The following is a 10466-nucleotide window of genomic DNA, read 5'->3' on the forward strand; positions in this document are numbered from 1 at the left end:
CTTACATATAATAAATAAATTGGCCAGGCATGGTGGCACATGCCTTTAATCCCAGCACTTGGGAGGCAGAGGCAGGAGGATTTCTGAGTTTGAGGCCAGCCTGGTCTACAAAGTGAGTTCCAGAATAGCCAGGGCTACACAGAGAAACCCTGTCTCGAAAAACCAAAAAAAAAAAAAAAAAAAAAATCTTAAAAAAAAATTTAGGAGGCTCATGACTAATACAGACACTTGGGAGGCATAGGCAGGATGACCTTGGTGAATCTGAGGGCAGCCTGGTCTACACAGAGTTCCAGGCTAGCCAGGGGTACACAGTGAGACTTTGTCTCACAAAATAAAAAAACTACAAAAACAAAGCCAGCTGTAATGGCACACACCTTTAATCCTAGTACTCAGGAGGCAGAGGCAGTCTGATCTCTGTGAGTTTGAGGCCAGCCTGGTTTGAATAGTGAGTTCTAGGATAGCCAGAGCTGCATAGTGAAAGACTGTCTCAAAAAACCATATTTTTTTGTTTTGTTTTTTGTTTTTTTTTACAACAAAAATCTAGAGGAAGTGGATGGACTCCAGCAGGAGGCAGAGCTTCAAGTGAGGAGAATGTGGGAGTGGAAGAGGGACGAAGAAACGTACAGATCATATGTGCACTGGGAACAGAGGCACCGCCGCGGCGTCTAGAGCAGCCTACGGGACTGTCAGAAGGGACACTCCAAGAAGGACAGAAGAAACTGCTGAGTTGGGGGTCTGCCTATGGTGGCCTGCCGATGTCTGTTTTAGAACTAAGCAGCTGGGTGGGAGTCCCACAGAGTCTGAGAGAAGGTCCCTGTCACCCTCACCAGGAAACGAGATTTAACTTCAGCTTTCCACTCGGGGTCCAGGTAAGAACCGCAAAGACTGCCGGGCTGTTCTCTAGGGATCCCTGTATCCCTCCTAAGCTATAGGATTGCATTCTCCATGTTAAAGCCCAGGAAATACAGTCCCAAGAGTCCAGAGACACAGGAGGGTGAGGAGGCTGGCTTTATACTCCAGTCTCCTGAGTCTAATGCCTGGCTCTTTCCCTGGCGTCCACACCCATGGCTTTCCAGTGTTCCTTTCAAACGGGTGGAGCTATTGCTATTGTGTGTTTACTTATTTATTTATTGTGGTACTGGGGATTGGACATAGGATCTCATGTATACAGAGCTACATAGCCCTCATTAATTTCTAATCATTCGTGTGTATGTGTGTGTGTGTGTGTGTGTGTGTGTGTGTGTGTGTGTGTGTGTGTGTGTTAACACAACGTCCTATGTAACCCAAGCTGGCTTCTATCTAGCTCAGCTATGGAACTAAGGATGACCTCGAACAAGTCATCTTCCTGCCTCAACCGAATGCTGGAATTGGACGCACACTATACAGCCTCTTGCATGTTAGATAAGCACTCTGCCCACTGAGTGATATCCCAGGCCTCTTTATTACTAATTACTGCTTTGATGACCAGGCTCCTCCCTCCAGGCTATTTGCACAGTCGGTTCAGAAAAGACAAGTCCGGTGCGCCCCCGCGCGGTCACTAAAGGAAACACACGTCCTGCTGTGGCAGGCGCCTGAGTGGGAAAGGTGAGGTCTGTGTGGCGTCCCCTGTAGGCTGCGCTAGACATCGCAGGCGAGTTAATCTGTGGACGCCGCGGGTGACTCGCTCACTCACCTGGTGCCTTGTTAGACAATCAGCTGAATCATGGTACACAACAGTGGGAGCAAGGAGGACAAAGGAAAGGCAGGGAATAACATCGTCTCTTGTAAACTACGAAAAGAGGTCAGTATCCCCTCTCCCCCTTTATTTCTGAGATTTTGATTGTTTGGTTTGGTTTTTTTGAGACAGGGTTTCTCTGTGTAGCCTTGGCTGTCCTGGAACTCTCTCTGTAGACCAGGCCTTCAACTCACAGAGATCTGCCTGCCTCTACCTCTCAGGCACTGAGGCTAAAGCCGTGCACCACCCAGCTGTTTTTCCATTTAACATACACATCTAACATAGAAGCAAAACCTGAGCCAGGAATGGTGGCACACGCCTTTAATCTCAGCACTCAGGAGGCAGAGGCAGGCAGATTTCTGAGTTCGAGGCCAGCCTGGTCTACAAAGTGAGTTCCAAGGACAAAAAAGAAAGAAAAAAGGAAGCAAAACCTGACCTCGAGGGAGATTAAGTGATCTATCAAGAGAGTTGTCTGGTTGGTTGCTTTGTTTGTTTGTTTTTGTTTTTGTTTTTTTTTCGAGACAGGTTTCTCTGTATCGCCCTGGCTGTCCTGGAACTCACACTGTAGACCAGGTGGCCTCGAACTCAGAAATCTGCCTGCCTCTGCCTCCCAAGTGCTGGGATCAAAGGCTTACGCCACCACCACCCAGCTCAAGAGAGTTGTCTGTAATCTGTACAGAAATCTGCCTGTGGCCATGATACAGTTCCTGGGGAGTATGCTTGAGAGAGTCGAGTCTGTGGTTCCCGCCACCCTGACCATAAGCCTCCCGGGGTCCAGGATAATGACACCTAAGTAGAAGACAGGGGTGGGGGAGGAGGTATCGGATGCTAGGTGCTATCAATCCTGCAAGTGTGACTCTTTTTTGTTTTCTTTTGTTGTTGTTGTTTTTGGTTTTGGTTTATTTTTCGAGTGTTTTTCTTTTCTTTTTTTCTTTTCTTTTTTTTCTTTCTTTCTTTTTTTTTTTTTTTTTGTTTGTTTTTTTTTGGTTTTTCGAGACAGGGTTTCTCTGTAGAGCCCTGGCTGTCCTGGAACTCACTTTGTAGACCAGGCTGGCCTCGAACTCAGAAATCTGCCTGCCTCTGCCTCCCGAGTGCTGGGATTAAAGGCGTGCGCCACCACACCCGGCTGTGTTTTCTTTTTCTAATAATTAATTTGTTTTTATTTTATGCGCATTGGTGTTTCATCTGCATGTATATCTGTGTGAGGGTGTCAGGTTCCCTGGAACTGGAGTTGCAGTGGTGAGCTACCATGTGGGTGCTGGGAATTGAACCTGGGACCTCTGGAAGAGCAAGCAAGCAGTGCTCTTAACCATTGAGCCATCTCTCCAGCCTCCAAACTTATTTTCTTATGGACAAAGGGACTTCGGCAGGCTTCACCGGTCAGGAGAGTTCTGAGGATTCGCTGTAATGATGCAGGTAAAGTGTCTACTTTGCATCCGGCATGGAGTATTGCTTAATTGTTTATCTGCATGCTGTGCACTGCTGGGGCTTGAACCCACACATGCTGGGTAAGCGCTCTGCCTGTTAGGCAAAGGCTGTGCACAGACTTACTCCTCCAGCTCCAACCACTGTTTTATTGAAAAGCTGCAGGCTAGGGATGCAACTATGAACTAATATAAGTACTGTTCTTGGTACCTGTAATGCCTGCACTTAGACGACTGAAGCAGGGGATCTCAAGTTCAAGGACAGCATGAGTTACTTAATAGGACTAGAAACATTTTAAAGTATCTATCTAACTATCTATCATCTATCTATCTATCATCTATCTATCTATCTATCTATCTATCTATCTATCTATCTATCTATCTACACAGGGATCCTCTGTGTAACCCTGGCTATGCTGGACTTCCCTCTGTAGACCAGGCTGGCTTTGAACTCACAGAGATATGCCTGCTCCTGCCTCTAGAGTACAGGGATTATTAAAGGCAGGCACCGACACTGTCCAGCTATAAAAATATGGGTTTTGTTTGTTTGTTTGCTTGAAAGATTTGTTTATTTTATGTGAGTATATTGTCACTGTCTTCAGATAAACCAGAAGAGGGCATCAGATGGTGAGCCACCATGTGGATGCTGGGAATTGAACTCAGAATCTGTGGAAGAGCAATAAGTGCTATTAACCACCTGAGCCATCTCACCAGCCCCAAAAATATGTTTTTAAAAAAGAAAAATTAGAGAATGTGCTTAGCATCTAAGAAGACTGGGTTCCATTTTCAGCTTGAAAGAAAAAAAAGAAAGAAAGATTTAAAAGTATCTATATAGGGGCTGGAGTGATGGCTCAGCAGTTAAAAACACACACTACAGGGCTGCTGAAATGGCTCAGTGGGTAAGAGCACCCGACTGCTCTTCCAAAGATCCGAAGTTCAAATCCCAGCAACCACATGGTGGCTCACAACCATCTGTAATGAGATCTGACTCCCTCTTCTGGAGTGTCTGAAGATAGCTACAGTGTATTTACATATAATAATAATAATAATAAACACATGTACACAGCTACAGTGTACTTACATATAATAATAAATAAATCTTTAACAAAAAAAAAAAAAGAAACAGGGTTTCTCTATGTAGCCTCAGCTGTCCTAGAACTTGCTTTGTAGACCAGGCTGGACTCAAACTCATAGAGATCTGCCTGCTCCTCCTGAGTGCGAGGATTAAAGGCATGTGCTATTACCATGTGCTATTACTGAGGGCTTCGAAGTTTTCAAAGATTTTTTTTTAAAAAAGATTTATTTAATTATTTCATGTATGTGAGTTCACTGTCCTTGTCTTCAGACACACCAGAAGAGGGCATCAGATCTCATTACAGATGGTTGTGAGCCACCATGTAGTTGCTGGGAATTAAACTCAGGATCTCTGGAAGAACAGTCCATGCTCTTTTTTTTTTTTTTTTTTTTTTTTTTTTTCAAGACAGGGTTTCTCTGTGTAACCCTGGCTGTCCTGGAATTCACTCTGTAGACCAGGCTATCCTCGAACTCAGAAATCCACCTGCCTCCTCTGCCTCTCTGCCTCTCTGCCTCAAGTGCTGAGATTAAAAGCATGTGCCACCACTTCCTGGCTCAAAGTTTCTAAATAGACAATGATGGCTAAAATTCTTGGGCCCATGATGAAACTCTTTTTGAGTTCATTCTCACAATAAACCTTTGCTATGAGTTGGGTTGCCCAGTTCTGTGGAGACCAGAGCCAGTGAGTGAGGTAGCTTCCCACGAGCACCCAGTGAATGCAGCACAGAGTCAGGCTCCACCTAGCCTCTCGCTTTCCAAGCCTGGATTCATATCCTGCTTCAAGACACAGTGACCCTGAGAGTCCTGGAGGGCACCTCAGACCCATTTATTTTCTTCCTCCTTGGGACAGTTTCAGGACAGTGTCACTACAGGAAAGCTGAGCAGAATGGCTTCCCCTTGGGTTAGGTGACAGGGTTTTCAGAGCAACTTCACACCACCAACTCATGACAGAGCCTCTCATCCAGTCACAACAGTCCTGTAAAGAGGGCGTTGGAGGGTGCATTTTACTCTCAGAGAGCCAGGGCCTAGGGAACATTGCTCCCATAATTATTTAGGGCAGGCTCTACAGCTTGGGGGGGGCACAGTTATTAATGTCTCCCATGCTGCTCCCGAGTGCTCCCCACTTCCTAGGTCACCTCTGTGACAACCATAGTCTCATGTCCCCCATCTTCCACAACCAAGACTGAGTAAGAATGCTCATGTCTCTCTTCCTTTTTCTTTATCTTTATTTATGTGTATATATAGGTCTTAGATACTGTTCTATTGAGACATCATGACCAAGGTGACTTACATAAATAAATAAATAAATAAATAAATAAATAAAGTTTGGTTACAGTTCCAGAGGGCTAGTCTATAACTATCTATAACCATGGAACAGTAACGGAGAACTTATGCTGAGACAACAACCACAAGGCAGAGGAAAATGACTGGGAACGGTGAGGGCTTTGGCGTTTCCTGATGTTGCCTCAAAGCCCACCTCCACTGACACACCCCTAATCCTTCCCAAATAGTTCCACCACCTGGGATCAAGCATTCGAATATGAGTCTACAGGGGCCATTCTCATTCAAACTATCATAATATATACGTCTGTGTGGTCATATGCCACCTGTGTGCTGGGAGGTGGCACACACCCTTAATCCCAGCACCCGGAAGGCAGAGGCAGGTGGAGCTCTGTGAGTTCCAGGCCAGCCTGGTCTACAGAGTGGGTTCTAAGACAGCCAGGGTTACACAGAGAAACCCTATCTTGAAACAAACAAGCAAGCAAGTCAAAGTATGCCACATGTGGGTGCCCATGGAGGGTCAAAAAAGAATGTCAGAATCCCTGCAGGTCGAGCGACAGGTGGTTGTGAAATATTTGAGCTACGTTAAGAACTGAACTCTGGGGCTGGAGAGATGGCTCAGTGGTTAAGAGCACCAACTGCTCTTCCAGAGGACCTGAGTTCAATTCCCAGCAACCACATGGTGGCTCACAAACATCTGTAATGAGATCTGATGCCCTCTTCTGGGGTGTCCGAAGACACCTAAAGTGTACTCACTATCTATCTATCTATCTATCTATCTATCTATCTATCTATCTATCTATCTATCTATCTATTTATCTATCTATCTGAAATAAATAAATAAAAATCTTTTAAAAAAAAAAGAAGAAGACGAAAGAACTAAACTCTGCCCTGTAAGAGCAGCAGGCGCTCCTAGCTGCTGAGCCATCTCTCCATCTCTTCTCCTTTCCTTTCTTCTCTTCTGTCCCTCTCTCTAGTTTTTTTTTTTTTTCTATTTGCTTGTTTTTCTAGGCAACTGCTCTACTACTGAGCTAAATCCCAATCCCATCTTCCTTTTGTTTTTGCCTTTCCTGAGAATTGAATTCAAGGGGCTGGAGAGATGGTTCAGAGGTTAAGAGCACTGGATGCTCTTCCAGAGGTCCTGAGTTCAATTCCCAGCCACCACATGGTGGCTCACAACTCTCTGTAACTTCAGTTCCAGGGAACCTGACAGACACACATGCAGACAAAACACCAATGTATATCAAATAAAAATAAATAAATTATCTAAAAGAGAGAGAAAATTGAATTAAAGGTCTTGGCACCGAGTCATCCACACACTGAGTCATTCATATATATATATACACACACACATATATTATATGATATATGATGTATATATATATATATATATATATATATATATATATATCCACACATATATAGTCTATAGTCTATGTCACTATCACTCAGCTAAATATCTCCCTACTCTTCTCTTTGGGTGTTTGGTCCCCCCAACCCCACCCCCAACCTCTGTGGCCAGGGCTTCCTAGAATACAGTTTTTTGTTGTTGTTTTTTCAAGACAGGGTTTCTCTGTATAGCCCTGGCTGTAATGGAACTCTGTAGACCAGGCTGGCCTCAAACTCAGAAATCCGCCTGCCTCTGCCTCCCGAGTGCTGGGATTAAAGGCGTGAACCACCACACCCAGCCTAGAATACAGTTCTTGACTTGGGGTTTTAGCAGTAAAGAGGCACACTTGAGACCTTTGCTGAAAGAGGGTTCATGAACGGACTGTTTACAGAGGAATGTACAGGAATACAGAAGTCCCCACAGCCTTGGAACAGACACTACCCTGAGCCAGAGGAGTTAGGGGCAGGCGGTCTTGCCAGGAAACCGAAGGGTAGGCAAATCCATGGGTGAGACACACACATTAGCTGTAGCCTTGGGTAGAAGACTTGTGGTCCTTACTCAGGAGGACCTCACGGAGGGACAAAAGCTTCATAAACAGACCCATCTCAGGTTCTGGCTATAACTCAGTGGTGGAGCGACACCTGGCACATGCCAGGCCCTGAGTCCAGTCCTCAGAATAGGTAGGAGAGTTGGGACTGTTCTGGTCTCTCTCTCTCTCTCTCTCTCTCTCTCTCTCTCTCTCTCTCTCTCTCTCTCTCTCTCTCTCCCTCTCCTTTCTTTCTTTTCTTCAAGAGTTTCTCTGTGTAGCCCTGGCTGTTCTGGAACTCACTCTGTCAACCAGGCTGACCTTGAACTCACAGAGTTCAGAGTGCTGGGATTAAAGGCATGTGCCACCACTGCCCAGCTCTCTCCCCCATCTTATTCTGCCGCATCTCCTCCTGGCAAACTCAGCCGAGGGCAGAAGGCCCTCAGTGAGACTGGCAGGAATCAGCTCCTGGGGGCTGGGCAGAGAATGACTGCGCTCCTCTTGTTGGGTTCGGCTCTGTGGATACATTTATTTTTGAAAGCACCTTCTGTGTCTGGCTCTGAAAATCCTTTTTTTTTTTTTTTTTTAAATCCTTCCAGGCCCAGACTACCCTGTCCCTGAGGCAGTCCCAGAACAGAAGGACTTCTCCCACCCCTGGGCCGCTGGGTGTCAGGATGTATCGCTACATTGCTTAGCCTAGTGCTCAGGCATTGCTCTCGATGCCTGCTTGCAGTCCCAGGTGAAGATTCTGGCATCTTCTACACAATGAGCTTCTTTCAGACCTGGGCCAATAAAGCCATTTGCATTGATACAGACTCAGCACAGGCCAAATGTCCATGTGCACCAAGTGACCGAGTCCCGTGACCTTGCTCACCAAATGCCCCCTAGGTGGATGCAATCTGGACAGGGTGTGTGTCTGTCTGCCCTGGTCCACAAGAACTCAGCAGTGGTGGGCAGTATGAGCCTGGCATGCACCCAGTATAACTCGTTGCCTGAATTGATTTCCATAGTATCATCCATCCTTCTTGTTCTTCCTTCATTCAATGAGAATTTGTTAGTATTCATTATCATGTGTGTGCACGTGTGTGTACATTATATGTGTATTTGCACATATACATTACATGTGTGCCACTTGTGTGAAGTTGGTTCCCTTCTTCCATCTTTCTGTGGGTTCTGGAATTAAATTCCGTAGCTAGGCTGGCTCAGCAAAGTGTCCCTGCACTGAGACCATCTAACTGAGATTTCTATTACATGCCAGACCTGTTAGCCTTTGAGGACACAGCACTGAGTGAGTACATTACACAGGCCCTCCCCCTGTGGGCCTTTCATGCTAGTAGAGAAAGCAGAACAGTTAGGAATTACAAACGAATGCTATTGCCAGGTGGTGGTCTTGCAGGGCTTTAATCCCAGCACTGGGGAGGCAGAGGCAGGCAGATCCCTGAGTCTGAGGCCAGCCTGGTCTACAAAGTAAGTTCCAGGGCAGCCAGGGCTATACAGAGACACATCTGTCTCGAAAAACCAAAAAAAAAAAAAAAGGCAGGAACAAAGCCCAGAGCCTGGTTCTATTGTGCTTTTGCCAGGAGTGGTGGCCCACACCTTTAATCCCAGCACTTGGGAGGTAGAGGCAGGCAGATTTCTGAGTTCAAGGCCAGCCTGGTCTACAAAGTGAGTTCCAGGACAGCCAGGTCTATACAGAGACACCCTGTCTCGAAAAAAAAAAACCCCAAAAAGCAAAACAAACAAACAAAAAAACCCAAAAAATAAAAACAAAAAATAAATAAATGAAACAACAACAAAAGAACAGAAAACAAACAAGGGCAAAAAACCAAACCAGGGGCTGGTGAGATGGCTCAGTGGGTAAGAGCACCCGACTGCACTTCCAAAGGTCCAGAGTTCAAATCCCAGCAACCACATGGTGGCTCACAACCATCCGTAACGAGATCTGACTCCCTCTTCTGGAGTGTCTGAAGACAGCTACAATGTACTTACATATAATAAATAAATAAATCTTAAAAAAAAAAAAAAACAAACCAAAACTGACCAAGCCAGCCCAGTCAGTCAACAGGTTCTCCAGCGCAGGAGTGAGGATTAAAAAGAAAAAAGACAATTAGACAACATTGTAGCATGACCCCAGCCAGTTCTGAGGCTGAGGCAGGTTTAGCTTTTCCCAATCTGCTTTTATACCATTTAATTATATGCAAGTATTAAGGGCAAGCAGTACAATAAGGAATTAGCAAGGCAGTAAGCAAAGTCCCTTGATGTCTCCCAAGACAGCTGTTTCCAAGGGCTTGTCAGAATGACCAAAATACCTGAGCCCACATCCTTGTCCAAGCCCCAAATCAGATTCTTGCCTGAAGCCTACTTCTTTTGTTCCACCCTAAGATTAAGATTCCTGCAAGAATTTGTTTCCCTGTTCTAGCCTAAAATTAGATTCCTACCTGAGCTTACTTCCTCGTCATGGCATAAGGTCAGATTCCTGCCCGAAGCCCATTTCCTTGTCATTGGCCAATGTCAAATTCTTCCAAGCTGCCCCCAAAGGCTCTCTACACAAAACAAAGCAAATGAACACACTGAGTTGGGTTGGTTGGTTGTTTGTTTTTTGGAAACAAGGTTCCTCTGTATAGCCCTGGCTGTCCTGGAACTCACTTTGTAGATCAGGCTGGCCTCAAACTCAGAAATCTGCCTGCCTCTGTCTCCCAAGTGCTGGGATTAAAGGCGTGTGCCTCCATGCCCGGTTGGGTTGTTTGTTTTGTTTTTGAGATCTATCTTTCTTTCTTTCTTTCTTTCTTTCTTTCTTTCTTTCTTTCTCTCTCTCTCTCTCTCTCTCTCTCTCTCTCTCTCTCTCTCTCTCTCTCTCTCTCCCTCCCTCCCTCCCTCCCTCCCTCCCTCTTTCTTTCTTTCTTTCTTTCTTTCTTTCTTTCTTTCTTTCTTTCTTTCTTTCTTTCTTTCTTTCTTGATAGGGTTTCTCTGTGTAGCCCTGGCTGTCCTGGAACTCATTCTGTAGACCAGACTGGCCTCGAACTCAGAGATCTGCTTGCCTCTCCCTCCCTATGCTAG

At 45.5% G+C, this 10466-nt stretch overlaps 1 long non-coding RNA gene across 1 annotated transcript in view; it reads left to right on the forward strand.

Annotated features, from left to right (window-relative positions):
- The window catches only part of Gm12976, a 44258-nt gene extending 35708 nt beyond the window's left edge, over positions 1–8550 (forward strand). The window contains exons 2-3 of the long non-coding RNA XR_868184.3: positions 545–1780; positions 8009–8550. This is a non-coding gene — a long non-coding RNA (predicted gene 12976). The remainder of the gene's footprint in view (positions 1–544; positions 1781–8008) is intronic.
- Positions 8551–10466: the final 1916 nt, after the last annotated feature.

The sequence above is a fragment of the Mus musculus genome, chromosome 4 (genome assembly GCF_000001635.26).
Source record: "Mus musculus strain C57BL/6J chromosome 4, GRCm38.p6 C57BL/6J".
NCBI lineage: Eukaryota > Metazoa > Chordata > Mammalia > Rodentia > Muridae > Mus > Mus musculus.